The following is a 9,139-nucleotide window of genomic DNA, read 5'->3' on the forward strand; positions in this document are numbered from 1 at the left end:
CTACTCGGGAGGCTAAGGCCGGAGAATGGCGTAAACCCGGGAGGCGGAGCTTGCAGTGAGCTGAGATCCGGCCACTGCACTCCAGCCTGGGCTACAGAGCAAGACTCCGTCTCAAAAAAAAAAAAAAAAAAAAAAAAAAAAAAAAAAAAAAAAAAAATCATTTATTCATTTCTTTTTCTCAGATAGTGGGTTCTGGCTGACATTGAAGCACAAGAAAGCAGCTCAACTTCAGCCTAGGATAGTGTGTGTTTAATTCAATCCATAGCACTATTTAATTATAGAAGAATCAAAGCTATCTTTTATGTGACATTTTTTCTCTCTTCAAACATTCTGTCTGTTTTGATCCATCTTGGATTCATGTTGGGGTTAGGTTTAGAAACTGTCAAAAACACTTTTAACTAGCTTGTTATAAACCACTACTCCGAGAGAATCAGCTGAGTAAATTAATGTTTCAACACAAGAAAATATTCTGAGATATTTTTAGTGTTTGAAAACAAGACATGGAAAACTATGACAAAAGAGAGAGGTAAACAAAGCATAATGAATTCATTGCAAATTTATTTACATCTGAAATAATTAATGTACATTTTGTGAACCATCATTACCTTTTTCACCAGCCACACTTTATGACTTTGTGCAATTATATAAAAGATTTCTCAAAATCTTGAAGTCTATTCAAACATTGAGGTTAAGGGATTATGTATCAGATGAGTAACGAGAGCACTAGAAAAATAACTTGACAACAAAAAATCCTTATCATTATACATTAAATATCAAGAAAATCAATGGAAAATCTCTGTTACTTGTGATTAAAAACCATACACGGTTAATTTTTATGTTACTGTAGAGCTTTGCCTCAACCTGACCAGTCACCATGTGAGTTATTTTGTTTCCCAACCTGGATATTAAACATTCCAGAGTCTTCAGCTTTCTTATCAGCACAGAAAAGGCAATTTATAGCACAGTACCTTTATAAACAAAGACATTTTATGTAAGTAATTCACTACAGAATTCTCTCTCAAAGCTGATTTGATCCTTAAAGAGAATTCTTCATTGTAGATTATTGATTCTACAAGTATAAAAAAAAAATCAGGCTATTATCACTCTTGAAGAGAGAACTTCTATGTCTAATTTCATATTTTCCTTCCCAAACAGGGGGTTTATATTATTCTATTTTCACTATTTTGACATGACTTTAGGACATTAATGGGTTGGACAAGGCCACCAGGATTTTATTTGTCAGGGATTGTGCTATTTTTGCAGAATTGTTCAAAAGGACACTGGAATGGGTTACATATCTAACAGAGTGAAGGAGACCCTCGTATAGAAGAATTAATGGGATCCGAGAACAAAAAAGAGCTTAGGTCCCACAGAAGGGCTATAATCAATCCCTACCAAAATCTAGTATTCCCAGATTCCTGAGCCTTTAGGCCTCACAAAGTGGATGGAATGCAAAACATGGTCCTCATACTATAGCTCAGAGAAATGAAAGAAACTGGCACCAGAGAAGATGGGAAGAGTGACAAAGCACAAATGGAAAGAAAGAGAGAAAGAGCATGGTAAGTATGTAAATATATGACATCACAAAAAAAAAAAAAAGAAGAAAGAAAAAGAAAGAACAAAAGACTACATCATGCAAATGAGAAAAACATATATGGAGCATTCTTAAGAAAATATAACACAAACAATGTAAATAAACGTCGCATAGTGCTTTATGTCAGCAAAGGATTTAATAAGACTGTGAGTTTAATAAAAGAAGAGTTCAGTGACAATATGATACACAATAAAAAATGAAGAAAATGCAAAGCTAAGTAGACAGATTAAGAAACCAAATCATACCATTAGAAACCCAACAAGAGAAAGAGTAAAAAGAAAATTAATATAATATTAAAACACTTTGGCTGGGTGCGGTGGCTCACACCTGTAATCCCAGCACTTTGGAAGGCCAAGGCGGGTGGATCATGAGGTCAAGAGATCGAGACCATCCTGGCCAACATGGTGAAACCCCATCTCTATTAAAAATATATATATATACACATATAGCCGGGCGTGGTGGCAGGCGCCTGTAGTTCAAGCTACTCGGGAAGCTGAGGCAGGTGAATGGCGTGAACCCAGGAGGCGGAGCTTGCAGTGAGCCAAGATCACACCACTGCACTCCAGCCTGGGTGATAGAACAAGACTCCTTCTCAAAAAAAAAAAAAAAAAAAAAAAAATTAAAACACTTTAAATCATCAACATGAATGTAAAAGAACAAGGCAAAGAGATTAAAGTAACTAGAAGAAAATGATAGATGTGAAAGATAATGAAGATCTGACATGATAATAATTGAGATAATAATAGAACCTATCAAATAAGACATTAAAAACGGTCAGGGATATAATGCAATACATGTTCCCTGAAATAAAGAAAAAAATTAAATTTAATTCTTTTGAATCCCTAAAAAAACTGATACAGACCAAGTTATATAAAAACATTTCCAGGTGAAATCATAAAAATTCTAGAATTCCCTGTGAATTTGGACATACCCCAAGTCTCCACCCTGCCCAAGTGTGGAGGGTCTACAAATGAGAAAAAAAAAAAAAATCATCCTATTTTATTGCTAGCAGCATTGAATGCTAGAAGACAATGGGATGATGTCTCTAACATTCTGTGGGAAAGAAAAAATATTATATCCAGCCAAATGATGATTCAAGGACAAGGGCAACATAGAAGTACTTCCATGTTCTAAAGCTCAAAAGTACTTAAGGGATACAGCACATTACTCAAAAATCCACCAAAATGCAGGAGCCACAATAAAGGAGGCACCTATGATCATTGTAAACATTTAAATAAAGAATTATGTTTAAACAACCAGAAGGATTATGACTACAAAACAAAAAATAAATTCGTAAACTATGACTAGGTTAAAATAAATCTACAGATGGGAAGGAAGGGTAAGAAGAATTATAAGAGAGCTCATTTCCGCATCTTTCTTAGCAAGTAGTCAATCCATCTTGGCTAAAACTGTAACATGTAGGTAAGAAAATAAATGACTCTCCCCTCTTAAAGGTTATTACTTTCTGGCTACCTAACCGTTTGTCCATCTATCATTCCATCCATCCATCTTCTTACATGTATGCATATAAATATATCTTAAATAATGACATTCATCAAATGTTAGCATTACTTATTTTTGGATGATGAAATTTGGGGTGATTTATAGCCCTCCTCTGTTGCTCCTCTGTATTGCTTGAATTATAAAAAGTGATCATTATCACTGTACTAGACTAAAATTGGCCAGAAATTCTTTGCAGATCTTCTCCTCAAGAAGTGGAGTCTATCTCTCACCCCTTGTATCTTGGCTGGGCTTGTGGCCTGACACTGACCAATAGAACTCAACAGAAGCAATATATTGAGACTTCCGTGCTCACCCACTTGAAACGCTGAAACAACCATGCTGTGAAGAAGTCCCAGATGAAAAACAACATGAAGATACAGTCCCAGCCACTCCCGCCATTCCAACCATCCTAGATGAGGCCCTGGACATTTGAGTGAGACCAACTCACCCTTGCTGAGTTATCAATATCTGCATGAGAGAGCCCAAGCAGAACAAGTAGAATATTCTAGCCAATCACAGACTTATGAGACAGAATAAATTATTTTTGTTTTAAGTTACTGAGCTTTGGAGTTGTTTCTTCCATAGCAATAGATAACTGATATACTCTCTTTTATAAAAAAGAATAAATTCAGTACTCTTAAAAATCTTTTTTAAAAAATGCTGAAGTCTGCATAGTATTCCATGGTATATATGTGCCACATTTTCTTAATCCAGTCTATCACTGATGGGCATTCGGGTTGATTCTATATATTTGCTATTGTGAGTAGTGCTGCAATGAACATATGCATGTATGTATCTTTGTAATAGAATGATTTATATTCCTTTAAAATAAAAATAAAAATTTTAAAAATGACCATTGAACATCAACTGTATACCAGACTATTTAGTAAATCTTGAGAAGAAAAAAATAAAATAAAATAAAATAAAATAAAAGTGGAGAAAATGTTTCAAAAAAAGAGATGCTGAAGTCTCCCTTCTATATAGTAGGGGGAGTTCTCTGTAGCCTGTATTTTTTCAAGGGGTTCCAGACTTCCCTGTCAATAGGTGTCACAGCCTTCTTTTCCACTATTAACTACTGACATTCTCTATTACAGGCTTTCTTATTCTCTATTACAGGCTTTATTGTTCTCTCTCACCAGCCCACATCACCCCACACTGGATCTAACTCAGTTGCCCTCACATTACCACTAACACAAAGCTTGTATATATTGTATATATCTCAGATATTTACTAAAGGTAAAAGAGGAGGTAGCCCAAAGATTTTAAATTATGTATCTATTACTGTATAATAAATGACTGCAAATCTTTGCAGCTTCAAAAAATTAAAGATATCGACTGAGCACAGTGGTTCATGCCTGGAATCCCAGCACTTTGGGAGGCCGAGGCGGGCAGATCACCTGAGGTCGGAAGTTCGAGATCAGCCTAACCAACATGGAGAAACCATGTCTCTACTAAAAATACAAAATTAGCTGGGCGTGGTGGCACATGCCTATAATCCCAGCTACTTGGGAGGCTGAGGCAGGAAAATGGCTTGAACCCAGGAGGCGGAGGTTGCAGTCAGCTGAGATTACGCCACTGCACTCCAGCCTGGGCAACAAGAGTGATACTCCTTCTCCAAAAATAAATAAATAAGTAGAATAAATAAAAAGATATTTATTATTTCATGTAGTTTATGTGGGTCAAGCCTTTGAGAGCAATTTAAATCAGTGGTTCTGTCTTGGGTCTCTCATAAGGTTGTAGTCAAGATGTTGGCCAGGACTAAGACATCTCGAGACTTTGCTGGGACTGGAGAGTCTGTCTGTAGATGGCTCACTCACAGGGTTATTTGTAGGTGCTCTTCTTAAGGCTGCTTGAGAAGCTTCATGATGTAGCAACTTGCTTCCCCCAGAGCAAATGATCCAGGAGGCCAAGAAAGAGGCTGCAATGTCTTTTATGGTCTATCCTTAGAGGTTCATTATTTCTGCAATATTTTATTGATTACAAAGTCAGACCTATTCAGTGCAAGAGGGGACTGCACAAGGGCATAAATATCAGGAACTGGGGATCACCGGAGACTATCTGTCACAGGCCGCTTAGGAAGAAAGTGATTCACACCATTAGGAATCAATGTCTAGCGTCTTCATTTCATTAGTACACCAAACTACAAAAAATGTCAATAAAATTCACAAAACAGAGTCACCATATAGAGTTCTATAAGTTGTTGGTCATATAAGAGACCCCAGCACATAGATATGAGCCTTGTACTTTAATGCAGGGCTATGTTTATCCAAAAAAACAGGTGTCTTTTTCTGGACTCCACAAAATTTCACTTGAAAGTTTGAACATACCTTTGGTATTAAAGAAAACAACAGAATTTAAACATTCATAATAAAACAAAATTATGCCAGTTATGTCTCCAAAATAACGTGAGACTTTTGAGAAATCACTGGAAAGCTATTAATATGGAGTTCATTTCTAGTATTTGCTGCAAATCAGCAACTTACTGAACTTGTTTTGCAAAATTTGACCTCTTCCAAACTTAACAGCTCATCACAGGGTCTAAATTACCCACCCCCTTTTAGTTCAGAGTTTGTATTACTCTGGAATTTTCCAGTGCTTTGAGGAGATTTCTTTTTCTTAGACTCCCTGGTGTAACTCTCTATTTCTATGATATCCTATTCTAGTAATCAATCGAAGATAAACTCACAGAAAAAATTCCTATAGTGTTTTACAATCAGATATCCAAGTGGAAAAAACTTGAAATGTGAATTCAGGGATACCAATAGCTTTCTATACTGTTGCATCAATATTCTTGGTATTGGTCCTACCAAACATAAGGTATTTGCAATATGTAATGGTCTAAGCCAACCAAATCAGAGTCCACTGTTTTTGATTCATGTGAAAGAGCTATTGCTGGCCAGGTGTGGTGACTCATGTCTGCAATCCTAGAGCTTTGGGAGGCCGAAGTGGGTGGATCGCTTGAGTCCAGGAGTTTGAGACAAGTCTGGGTGATATGGAGAAATTCCATGTCGAAGGACAGAAGGAAGGAAGAAAGGAAGGAATGAAGGAAGGAAGGAATGAAGGAAGGAAGGAAGGTAGGAAGGAGTGAAGGAGTGAGGGAGGGAGGGAGGGGGGAGGGGGAGGGAGGGAGGGAGGGGAGGGGAAGGAAGGAAGGAGGAAGGAAGGAAGGAAGGAAGGAAAAAGGAAGGAAAGGGAAAGAAAGAGGAGAAAGAAAAAGAAAGAAAAAGAAAAGAAAAAGGAAGGAAGGAAGGAAAGAAAGAAAGAAAGAAAGAAAAGAAAGAAAAAGAAAGAAAGAAAGAAAGAAAAAGAAAGAAAGAAAGAAAAAAAGAAAGAAAGAAAGAAAGAAAGAAAGAAAGAAAGAAAAAGAAAGAAAGAAAGAAAGAAAAAAGAAAGAAAGAAAGAAAGAAAGAAAGGAAGGAAGGAAGGAAGGAAGGAAGGAAGGAAGAAGGAAGGAAGGAAGGAAGGAAGGAAGAGAGAGAAGCAAGCCAGGGGCGATGGTGCATGCCTGTAGTCCCAGCTACTTGGGAGGCTGAGGCAGGAGGATTGCTTGAGCCTGGAAGGTAGAGCCTGCAGTGAACTGAGATTGCACCACTGCACTCCAGCCTGGGTGACCCCTGACTCAGAAATAAATAAATAAAAGAGCTATTGCTGAGTCATTTAACTAACTGGCTTTATGAAAGAACTGTGTGGAGTTGGAGACACTCCCATGAAGTCACTCTCAGAGTGTCAAGTGGTAGTTGTCTTTTGAGTCTGCTTGATTCTAAAATAAACTTAAACTTCTATTTCTCATGATCAGTGCCCCCTCTCTTTATGGTACTAGAGCTGTTCTTATCTGCAAGAATGCTAAATATGAATGTCACAGGCCACAAATTGCCTTTATTTTTCATAACTAAATGTAATTTGTGATTGTAAGTTAAATTATTGATTCCTCAGTCAAATTCCCTTTCTAACTGTTGGGGAAGCCTTCTATTTATCTGACTGTTTGGATGTAGTAAGACATCTGGCCCAGAGTCATCCTCTGTCTCCTGCTGGTATCTGATGAACTGCACCTCTTCCCATCATTTTTTGGTCTTTGACCTCTATACAGGTCCACTAGCCTCTGTTAAGATTACTGTGTCCCACCACAGCCTCCAGCTCACAAGTCCTCCTTACCCAATCATGAGGCTTCTTTGAGTCTATAGGCCTCTCTAAGCCAGAGTCACACCCCTTTCATAAGTACAGGGCTGTCTTCCTGCTTCGTTGTGTGCTTCAGATGTTAACGTAAGTGTCCTCAGACCCATCTGGAGAGTTGCTTCACTTGGACATTTCCTGCTCTAAGGTCTAGCATTATGCTTCATATAGACTTGTCTCAAAGGCTTGATTCTTCCCAATCACATGCTGGGTGAAGCTCTCTTTCACTCTATTCCCCCCGACACATTTGTTTCATCTTAAAGACAGCATCGGCCTCCCAAAGTGCTGAGATCACAGGCGTGAGCCACTGTGCCCGGCCAACTGTTATCCTTCTTTAAAGATCATTATAGGTTCTTTTCAACTTCTTTATTTGCCATATTAAATTTATGTACCAACTTTTACAGTATTTGTCTTTGGATTTTCAAAGCCAGGTTTGAGCATGTGGAAAATATTTTCTCTTTCAAGGATTCCAGGTCTTACAAATCAAAAGCTCTTTGATTTTTAAGACTATTGTTTCTGTTTAGATTTTAAATGTACTAGTTTGCTAGGGCTGCTGTAACAAAATACCACAAATCAGGTGGCCTAAGCAACAGAGATTTATTTTCTCAGAATTCTAAAAGCCAGAAGTCCAAGATCAAGGTACTGATGGGGCTGGCTGCTCCTGGGACCTGACTCTTTGGCTTGCAAATGGCCACTTTCTCACTCTGTCCTCACATGGTCTCCCCTCAGTCTGGGTGTTGTCTATCCCTAATCTCCTCTTCTTACAAAGAAATCAGTCGTATTAGATAGGAATGCATCCAATGACCTCATTTTACCTTAATTACCTCTTCAAAGGTCCTAATTCCAAATACAGTCGGATTCAGAGGTACGGGGGCAATACAACTTCAATATATAAATTTGGGGGTTACAATGCAGCCTGTAGCATTAAATAATCTATTTAGATATTTGGTTGACTTAGGAGTGTTCTTTTAGCTCTTTTGTGTCTTCTTTTCCTGTGGCAAATGAATACAGGTTATGATGACTGACTCAGTGGATGGAGGGAGGGTCTCAGCAATCTACACTATATTCATAGATTACAAGGCCCTTCACACTCTGGCTTCACTTACTCCTCCAACCTCTTCTCTCAGCTCTCCCTACATTTCTCTTTCTCTCTTCCATACGAGATGTCCTTCAGATTCTCAAAATCCCCACTGCGTCTCTCATTTCTGGACCTTCAAAGATGTTGTTCCTTCATCTTAAATTCTCTTCCTCTTTCTACTTCCCTTTACCTTGCTAACTCCTATAAATCATTCATGTCTCACGTTCAGCTTTTCCTGGTACCTAAAACTAGGTTACGCTTCCCTATTTGTTAACCTTCTCATAGCACATAACTGTATTTACCATTGTATAGATCTCGGTCATTACACATTTCACTACTTACATAGTATCTATGTTTTCAGCTAAACTGTAAGCTCCATGGTGGCAAGGAAGTGTCTATATTGGTCACTGCTACATCCAGTATCTGTTGCAATGTCATGTTATGTTCAGTGTCTGCCACAAAGTAGATGCACGATAAGCATTTGGTTTTTTGTTATTGTTGTTTTTGTTTTCCATCTTTATTAAGGCACAATTGACAAATAAAGATTATATATATAAGGTTTGAACATTGATGTTTTCATACACATCTACATCATGAAATGATTACCACAATCAGGTTAATTAACATATGATCGTCTCACATAGATACTTTTTTTCACGTATGGTAAGAACACTTGAGATCTACTCTCAACAAATTTCAAATATACATTATTATTAACTATAATCACCATGCTATACATTAGTCTTCAGAAGTTATTCATCTTATAACTGAAAGTTTGTACCCTTTGACTAACA

Source organism: Macaca thibetana, chromosome 1, assembly GCF_024542745.1.
Source record: "Macaca thibetana thibetana isolate TM-01 chromosome 1, ASM2454274v1, whole genome shotgun sequence".
Lineage (NCBI taxonomy): Eukaryota > Metazoa > Chordata > Mammalia > Primates > Cercopithecidae > Macaca > Macaca thibetana.